This window comes from Trichosurus vulpecula, chromosome 6 (assembly GCF_011100635.1).
Source record: "Trichosurus vulpecula isolate mTriVul1 chromosome 6, mTriVul1.pri, whole genome shotgun sequence".
In the NCBI taxonomy this organism is placed as follows: domain Eukaryota; kingdom Metazoa; phylum Chordata; class Mammalia; order Diprotodontia; family Phalangeridae; genus Trichosurus; species Trichosurus vulpecula.
This window is the reverse complement of record NC_050578.1, coordinates 261,277,292-261,286,748: the sequence shown is the minus strand read 5'-3', so window position 1 is coordinate 261,286,748 and position 9,457 is coordinate 261,277,292. Positions and strand designations below refer to the sequence as shown.

At 35.2% G+C, this 9,457-nt stretch overlaps 1 pseudogene; it reads right to left on the bottom strand.

Moving 5' to 3' along the window:
* Positions 1-4,340: 4,340 nt before the first annotated feature.
* Positions 4,341-5,238, bottom strand: LOC118854155 (annotated as a pseudogene).
* Between the last annotated feature and the right edge of the window lie 4,219 nt (positions 5,239-9,457).

Here is a 9,457-nt window from a genome sequence, read left to right as displayed (position 1 = left end):
CAGCTAGCATCTGAGATTGGATTAAGACTCAGGTCATCCTGTAAATCCATATTAATACCAATATGTTGGCAGCTAAGAATCCAAAAGAAATGTCAGAGGAAGAGATCATCCTTGGTACTACTGTCCCAAGCAGAAAGTATATAATTAAATTTAGAAGAGAATATGGGAAATGACTGACCAATATCAACTACTTTTATCCAATGATATAAATATGTCTTTTTTCCCCAATGTAATTATCTTTTGAGACATTTGCAAATAAATAAGATAATAGATCATTCCTACCAAATTTGAAAATATGGGTCGGTGAAGGAAATGGTCAATTTTGAAGGAGTTACTTAAAGACAGAATGATGGTGAAAAAAAGTTAAAATACAATGCAATAAAATATAGAAACCCTTTTGCCCAAATCTTTTAAAAAAAGACATATGGAAAAAAAGTAATCATAGGGAATAAATCCAAATAAATGGAAATATTTATAAGTACACATTCATAATGGCAAAAAAGAGAAACAAACTATATCCTATTGATTGGAAAATGACTACAGAAATTATGGTATAAGAATGGAATATGTACCAGAATAGTACTGTACCTTAAGAAATAAGAAATATAATGAATTCAGTAAATCATGGAACACATAAATAAAGCAAAGACAATGATAAAAAAATATTCACAATGACTTTAACATTATACTCAGAAAGCTAACATTGCAAACCAAGAGAAAAAAGAATTAGAACAATATATAATCGTAATGCCTGTATCCAACCTCACAGAGAAATTGATAAAATGCATTTCTCTCCCTTCTCTGCAGAGACATAACTGGAGGAATGTGGGGGGTTTAATAGATGGAACATTGGACTTAAAACACCAAGATATCAGTTTGATATTTTTTTTTATCAGATAATGACTATGTGTGAGATCTTTTGAGAGACGGCTATGCACTGTATCTGCCTAAGTTTCCTAGTATGGAAAAGAAGGATCAAAATGGCTCTTATCTCTGAGTGATATTGTAAGGGCAAAACAATGTCCAAAGCATTTTGTGAACCTTAGTGTGCTATAACAACATTATTATCATCAGTATTATTAGATGGAAGACTATGGATATGGAATATTCTGTATGCATTCAGGCTCAGTTAATATTTGGGTTTGTCATAATTTTAACATGTTGATATAAGCTCTTATGGAGATTTATAGAAAAAAAATGGTCTAGGAAAAGTCAAGGTGGAAATATATGAAAAGGCCATGATCTATCCTAGTGAAAGGAGTATGTGCACTGATTAGAATATTATCCCGTCAAAACATTTATGTCAGAAAGGATTCTGGGAAGATGCCAAAGTCCATCAGAAATTCCAACATCTCCAGATAATGATAGTGCCTCAGGGTGAATATAGAAACCTAAAAAATAAATAAGAGAAGGGGTAGAACAGTTGTCCTACTGGGACAATTAAAGAAAATCTGGAAAAAAAATTCAGGATGAGATTTAGTCCCTATAAAGAGTAAATCCCTCCAGGCTAGACCTGCTTAAAAAATAAGTAACAACCTCTAGGGTTAGTTGGGTTGGCAGGCTGCCTTGACTTCAGCTGCAGGAACTGTTACCCCTGGACAGTGAAGGGAGGTGAGCATCTGAGCTGGGGAAGATCTAGAGGACCTCTGCTTTCAAAGTATGCCAGACACAGCAGTTCTGCAGAAACTGGGCTGGGGGTGAGAATGAACCAGCATATGCCTGGTGAGTGCAGAAGTAGTGGGGAAGGGATGCTGCTGGCTGTGGGCACTTACAGTAGGCTGGAGGTCTTGGTATCAGTTCTAGGCCAGAGGAGAGAAGGAAAGGAAGATCTGAGGCCAGAGGCACCATCCCCCATACCCCAAGGCTAAAGATGATTACAAAACCTAAGCTGCTACAAATAGAAAAAAAATGCACAGGCAAAGGAGAAAGAATTAAACCATAGAGAATTACTATGGGAATAGAGAAGAGTGAGGTTCATCTTCAGAGGAGAATATTGAAACAAAGAAACCCTATTCTATCCCAAAGAGCAATGTCAAATGGTCACTTGTCCAAAAAAGGAATTCATAGAAGAACTTTAAAAAATATTTTAAAAATCAAATGAGAGAGATTGAGAAAAACTGAAAAAATACAATACAAGAAAAACAAGATTATGAAAAGAAAATCAACCAATTAGAAAAGGAGACCCAGAATCTTAAGGAAGAAAATGACTCATTGAAAATCAGAATTGGGCAAGGGGAAGCTAGCAAAGTTATAACAGATCAAGAAATAATAAAAGAAAACATAAAGAATTAAAAATAGAAGAGAATGAGAACGTATCATAAAAATAGCTGATCTGGAGAACAGATAAAGATGTGAAAGCATAAGAATAAAGCTATGGTCATAAGACCATAAGCATATGATCACAAAACATATGGTCATAAGAATGAAAGCTACAGTAAAAAAAGAATCTTGATTCAATAATACAAGAAATAATTAAAGAAAATTGTCCTGAAGCATTATAACAAGAGAGCAAAGTAGAAATACAAAAAAAATCCACCAATTGCCATCTGAAAGAGATGCTACAAGGAAAATCCTCAGTAATATCACAGTCAAATTATGAAACCTCCAGTTGAAGGATAAAATATTAAGAGTGACAAGAAAAAGACAACTTAAATATGGTGGTGCCACAATTAAATCGCACAATACCAACAGCAGTGATGCTAAAAGACCACAGGTCTTGTAACACTATATATTGAAGAGCAAAAGAACTGGAATTTTGGCTAAAAATATTATACCCAGAGAAGCTAAGCATAATCCTGAATGAAAAGAAATGGATATTTAATGAATTGTCACACATTCAGGATTTGTTAACAAAAACTGAACTTAATAGATTTGACACATAAGAGCCAAGAGAAATAAAAGGTATATGCCAAAGATTAATTATAGGGGACTCACTAATGACTGACTACCTCTTATATATGTAAAATATAAAACATATGTCTAAGATTGTTATGAGTAATTGGGTAGTGTGTAAGAAAGATTGTGGTAGACCTGAAAGTAAAATGATTTTAAAAATAAAAGTGTTTAGGAACAGCTAAAAAGAGTAATTCTCTTATATAAATGAGGTGCTAGAGGAAGAACTGACAGGGGAATAAGATGTGGGAGCAGGTAGTTCTGGAAACTTATGTTCATCAGGAATGGGGTCAAGGGAGAACACTTCATAAATATCTAGAAGAGTATACAAGTGTTCTAAATTCAGAAAGAAATAAAAACTAAGGGAATAGGAAGGGGGGAAAATAAGTGGGGGATATCTAGAAGGGAGGGTGAGGGACTAGGTTAAAGGGAGGGTTAGAAGGGTGTTTAAATTTATGGAAAGTGAAGGGAGGAATGCTTGGCAGGGGCAGGGATTAAGTACTAAGATGGAAAGGAAGCAGATAGAAGTAAAGTAGAAGAATCAGGAGGGATAGGAAATAAGAGATACACGGAAACATAAAGATCAGGAGTAGAGTTTATTACGGAAAGAGGAGAAGGGGTGATAATTATGATCTTGGACAAAGTTAAGGCTAAAGTAAATTTAAACAAAAGAGAAATTTAGGGATATTACACTATGTCACCCATACTTATCAGTGTTGCTTTGAACTATTTCAAAGAACTCGCTAGAATAAGGTGGGAATATTGCTGTGATGTATGGAGTGACAAGTTGGTGGATTTGGAAAAATATGGAAAGATTCAGACTTATGAAAGAAGAGGTTATTCACACTCAGTGAAACAGAGGACAAATGAGCAAAGTACAGTCTTACATAGATGCATATGAATCTATATGTCTATATACGACTATGATTACTGTTATTTAAGTATATGCATGTGTAAGTGTGTATATGTAGCGGTATATGAATGTTTATATATGTGTATATATTGCATATATTATATACATATATGTCAGAGTGCATATGTCTATATATGTATGTGTACATATGTACACATACGTGTGAGTGTGTGTGTATATTACCATGCTTAATTGTAGTCTTCTGGGGGAGAGGGAGGGAGGGAGGAAAAAGAACAAAGTAAAAAGTGCACAGCAGAGAACAAAAAAAAGACTTGCAAGGAAGCAAAGAAAAAATGGACAGCTTTTAACATAATCATAGTATTTATTATATAGAGTTGTTCGATTTGGAAGTTTATTGCTGTATATTTGGAATCTTTTCTCATGTTCTGCTGTGCACATGCAATTATTTTTTTTCTCATTTTGTTTTTAAGTTTAAAATTTTAAAAATTTACAAATTTAAAAAAATGTTTCCTTCTTCTACATTTGAATGATTTTCAGTTAGTAAGCTGACTGTTCCTGAACAGTTAAAAGGCATTCATTTGATCCAGAGTCTCCTCATGGCATTTTTAACCTCTGTATTCCTAAGGCTATAGATCAAGGGGTTTAACATAGGAGTAATCATCGTAAAACATACAGCCACAGGTTTATCTATAGGAAAAGTGGCTACTGGTCTAACATACAAGAATATACAGGGAGCAAAAAACAAGACCACCACTGTGAAGTGAGAGCTGCAGGTAGAAAGGGCCTTTCTCCTTCCTTCTGAGCTACCACCCTTCAGGGAAGAGAGGATAACTACATAGGAGACAGTTAGTATAAGAAAGATTGACAGGCACATTACTCCACTGTTAGCAATGACTAAAAGGCCAAGAACTTGAGTGTCCATGCAGGCCAGTTTCAGCAATGGGAACAAGTCACACATGAAGTGATCAATAACATTAGGGCCACAGAAGGGAAGATGGGCCATGAAGAGGAGCTGTGTGGTGGCATGTATGAAACCCCCCATCCAGGCTGCTGCCACCAGCAAGTGGCACACATGAGGATTCATGATTGTCATGTAGTGCAGGGGTTTACAGATGGCCACATAGCGATCGTAAGCCATGACTACAAGGAGGAGTATTCCAATACCACCAAACAAATGCTCTGCAAAAAGCTGAGTCAGACAGCCTTCCAGGGAGATGACTGTCTTCTTAGAGAGTAAATCCGCAATCATCTTAGGAGCAATGACTGAAATCCACGATGGATAAGAAGGTTAGAAAAAAATACATGGGTGATCTTAAAGTATGGCTGGCAGTCAAGGTTATGATAATAAGAATGTTTCCTATAATTGTGATAATATATATAATTAAAAAAATGACAAAGTACATTTTTCGAAGCTCTAAACTTTGTGTAAGGCCTAGCAGAATGAATTCAGTTACATTGTTTTTAGTCTCCATTTTGGTCAATCCTCTGCCAACTTCCTGGTTTTCCCATTGTTTTATTGGTTCTTTCCTTTTCTCTTCATTTCTTCCTCAAATGAGACCTTGCCTACACCTCACCTTAAAAATCCAGTTATTTTAATTTCAAGTTGAGTCAATCGTGAATCTGCTGCATGAAACTGCTTATTCTATTAGGGATGTATAGTGGGAAAGAAGGGATACAAAATCTTCAGTGCTAATGAATGTGATTAATCTTTCATCTTAGAGGTAATTAGTGGTAGTAAATTCCTTGCCTGGTACCTAGTCTATCTGTAGCCAAAGGAAGGGAGAAATGATTCAAAATCATCTTTTTTGATGACTAAAATCCAGCACATTGATATAATTCCTACTTATGGTTTTAAATTGTATACTTATATTGCAACCACATATTTCACATTTTAGATAAAATTGTAGATAAATGAGTCTTTAATGAGACTTCTAAGTCAGATGGCAAGGGATAGTCTAAAACAATACTGGGATAAGTGACTAGTAGAATAAGTCAGGAAAACTTCTTTCATGCTCCACTTCTGGCTATATAATTCTGGACAAATCTCAGCCTGAAATTACCTGAATATCCCTGTAAGTGTGGAGAGTACAAAACACTAGATTAACTGTATAGGCAGTGGGGCTTTCTTTCTTAGGAGATTCTTGAATCCAATGAAATCATGTGTCTGGTTAAAAAGAAAGAAAAAAGTTTAGTGAATTTGAGTAATAAAAGTAATAACTGATACTTTAAAGTTTACAAAATGTCTTACCGCCAATGCCTCATTTAAGCCTTAAATAATTCTACAGGATATAAGTATGGAAAACATTCCCATTTTATAGTTGATGTAGCTGAGGCCCAGAGAAATTAAATGGTTTACTCTTGCTCACCCAGCTGGTAAGTGCCACAGTCATAATTCAAACTCAGGGTTCCTGGCTACAAGTTGAATTTTAGTCATTAGGCCATCCTAAATAGTGCAAGAAAAGAGGTCTTTTCAAGAAAGACTGCTTACTGAGAAGGAAGAAGGTGCTGGACCTGAGGGATGAGATCATTTTTTAAAATAAAGAGTGAGTGTTGGGCAACTACTATTATAGAGATATCATAAGAAATTGATTCCCAAAGGACTACTAACCTTACTTATGTATGATAGTCATTTAACCACAACTCCTAAAGGGTCAGTGCTCATTTTAGCATAAAATGCTAGATTTGCAACGGAAGTGTGCTTAGAAGTCATCTCGGCGAACCCCATTATTTTAAAGAAGAGCAAATTGAAGTGATCAGAGGCAAGGGCCTCACCCAAGATCATACAAGTAGCTGAGTGTAAGGTTTCACACTCAGGTAGTCTCATCCTAAATCCATCAAGGTGATGGAAAAATGGAAATTTTCAAAGGTACTGCTATGAATTTCATTGTTCTACATGCCTAGACTGAAATGTGAAATTAGGGCCAGTTATATCCTCAAAAATTGTTGCTCAGTTGGAAATGTTCTACTCATCTCAACTTTCCTGTTTCTTTTTGGTTCCCCCTATGCTCTCAGTCACTGAAACTCTCAACCTTGTTTTCATCCTCAACCCCCCACTCCAGATCACCTCACATATTTCGTAAGTTGTCATATTTTATCTTTTCCTTTCACAACAGCTTCCTGATATATTTGCTTCTTTAAGCCCCTAGGGCCATTACCATTCTGGAGGACCTCATCACCTCTCTCCTGGTTTATTACAATAATGTTCTGGTTAATCTGCCTGTAGGCAGATAATCTCACCCTACTCTCCTATATGCTCCACTCTGCTGATCAATTGATCTTTCCAAATTGCAGGTCTAATCAGATAAAATAGCCACCTCCCTACTTCCCATTCACCTACAGAGAGATTCATACCCAAGAAACTTTCATTCTTCCCATGAATATCAAATATAAATTTTTCCATTTAACATTTAAATCCTTTTAAAATCTTGATCCTGCCTTTCCATTCTTTTAATCCCTTCCACTCGCTTTACTAATCACTTCTCATGTCCTATTTTCAGTTTTTCAAGCAACATCATGCCATTCCATTCTGTAATGATGAGCTTTCCAGTGGTGGTCCTTCACTTATGGATTTTTCCCCCTCTTCGATTGTATCTCTTAGCTTTCTGAATTATCTTCTAGACATCTTGAATTCCAACGTCCATTAGCGGCTTTCTCATCCTCCACAGCAACAAGTTCATCTCCCTTTATGTCTGTCTTTCTATCTATCTATCTATCTATATCTATCTATCTATCTAATTTATCTATACAAACACATACATACATGCATATATATATTTAAAATCAATATCATATATGCATATGTATGAACTTGTTACAGGGGAGCATGGGAAGGCTATATATATACATACTTATGTACATATGTACAATATACACAAATAAAATTTATATACTATTTTATTTATATACACATATGTACACATACATACATACATTCATAATACACATGCACACACACTTTTATGCTGCTAACATGCAACCTGTTTAGTCTTGCTGATATGGTTGTTTTCTTTTCTTTGTTTGGTTTTATTTTCTTCTGTTTTGTTTGTTTTGTCTTCTGGTGGAAAAGAAAGAAATTGGTTGGGAACATAAAAGAAATGCCTATTGTAATGATGCTCCTCTAGGACATGTTTTAACACTTTTCCTAACTTTTATGCCTGCCAGCCTCCTTCCTTTCCTTATTAACTCCCCTCATGTATGACATTTCTTTCTCCTTCCCTCCTTCCTTTCTTTCTTCCCTCCTTCCTTTCTTCCTTCCCTCCTTATTTTCTTCCTTCCCTCCTTCCTTCCTCTCTCCCTCCTTCACATCCTTATTTCTTATTCTGTTCATTTATTTCCTCATTATAATTTTACTTTTTTTATTTGGTTCATTTATTTCTTCATATGATAATTTTACTTTCCTCTCTTCCAATTCCAACATTTTAGTTAATCATTTCTACCATCCTCTATGCTGGAGTCGTTTGTGCTCTAGTCCAATTTGTATCCATGTCTTGGCAAACCACAATCATGTATTATGGCAACCTTCTTCCTCATGTCTTCTATACATATATATATATATATATATATATATATATATATATATATATATATATTAAAAAGCATAGAAGAAGTGACTGGGTCCCCTACATGTATGCCATTTAACATATCTGAGTTCTCGTTCCTGAAAGGCATTTTTTATGTGCTTTTCCAATTGAAATCTATTTCCCACATAAAAATGTTCTAGTGTTTTTGCTTCTCTTAAAGGCAATAATGGATGAAGTTTAGATAGTGAGTTATTGGTTGTAATTTACTTCACATGTTATCTCATTTGATTTTCATAAGTATCCCCAGTGTAAAGATGAGGACACTGTGGTTAAATAATTTAAATAATTTGTTCAGAGTTACATAACTGGTACATATTTTAGTTAATCAAAATCAGGTTTTCCTGACTCTGAAGCTTGTACTTTACTATGTCACCTAGCCATAATAAGCCTGTATTAGATGTCAGAATCCTTCCACTTTATTGACTATTACTTTGATTTTAGACAAATTACTAGATGTCCCAGAACTTCAGTTCCTAACTGAGGAAGAGGTTGAATTGAAAGATATCTTTCACCTCTTGCTCTTCTATGAAGCTTACCTTTTGTAGTACTGGATAAAATTGGCACTGCTCCAGATGACAGTGAGAAATGAAATGGCTGCTGTAGAAAACCAAATATCAGATGTAAAATCCCACCTCTTGCTTTGCAGAGGGATTTGAATAATTGGGAAAAAGATGGGGAAAAACCTCAAGAGTTGCAGAAATGATTTAGCTACAATTCACTGGAGTTTGTAATAAATTATAATTTAACTTCACAGGGAACCTCTTCCAGAAAGACAAGCAGTTAAAACAATGTTCATCTTGTGCTGAAGGTAGAATGTTAGGGTCATGGAATAATTGCCCTCTGGATAACAATAGTTTTAAATACTCTTTCATTATTGCAATGGTGTCCCATTGAAGATGGCTTTCCAGTGACTAGCAAGTTAATCAGCATGACAGTCAGTTCACTTTTTCCATGTGAGGTGGGAGAAGAACATCAGCTGAGTCAGGTAAACTTGTTAGTAGTAAGAGAAAAATCAGATCATAATTTCTACTAGATAGTTAGTAGTTATATTACCAAAGCAGACAGTTGAATCAAATGCCATGGCACCCATAACATAATAGTGAAATCAATC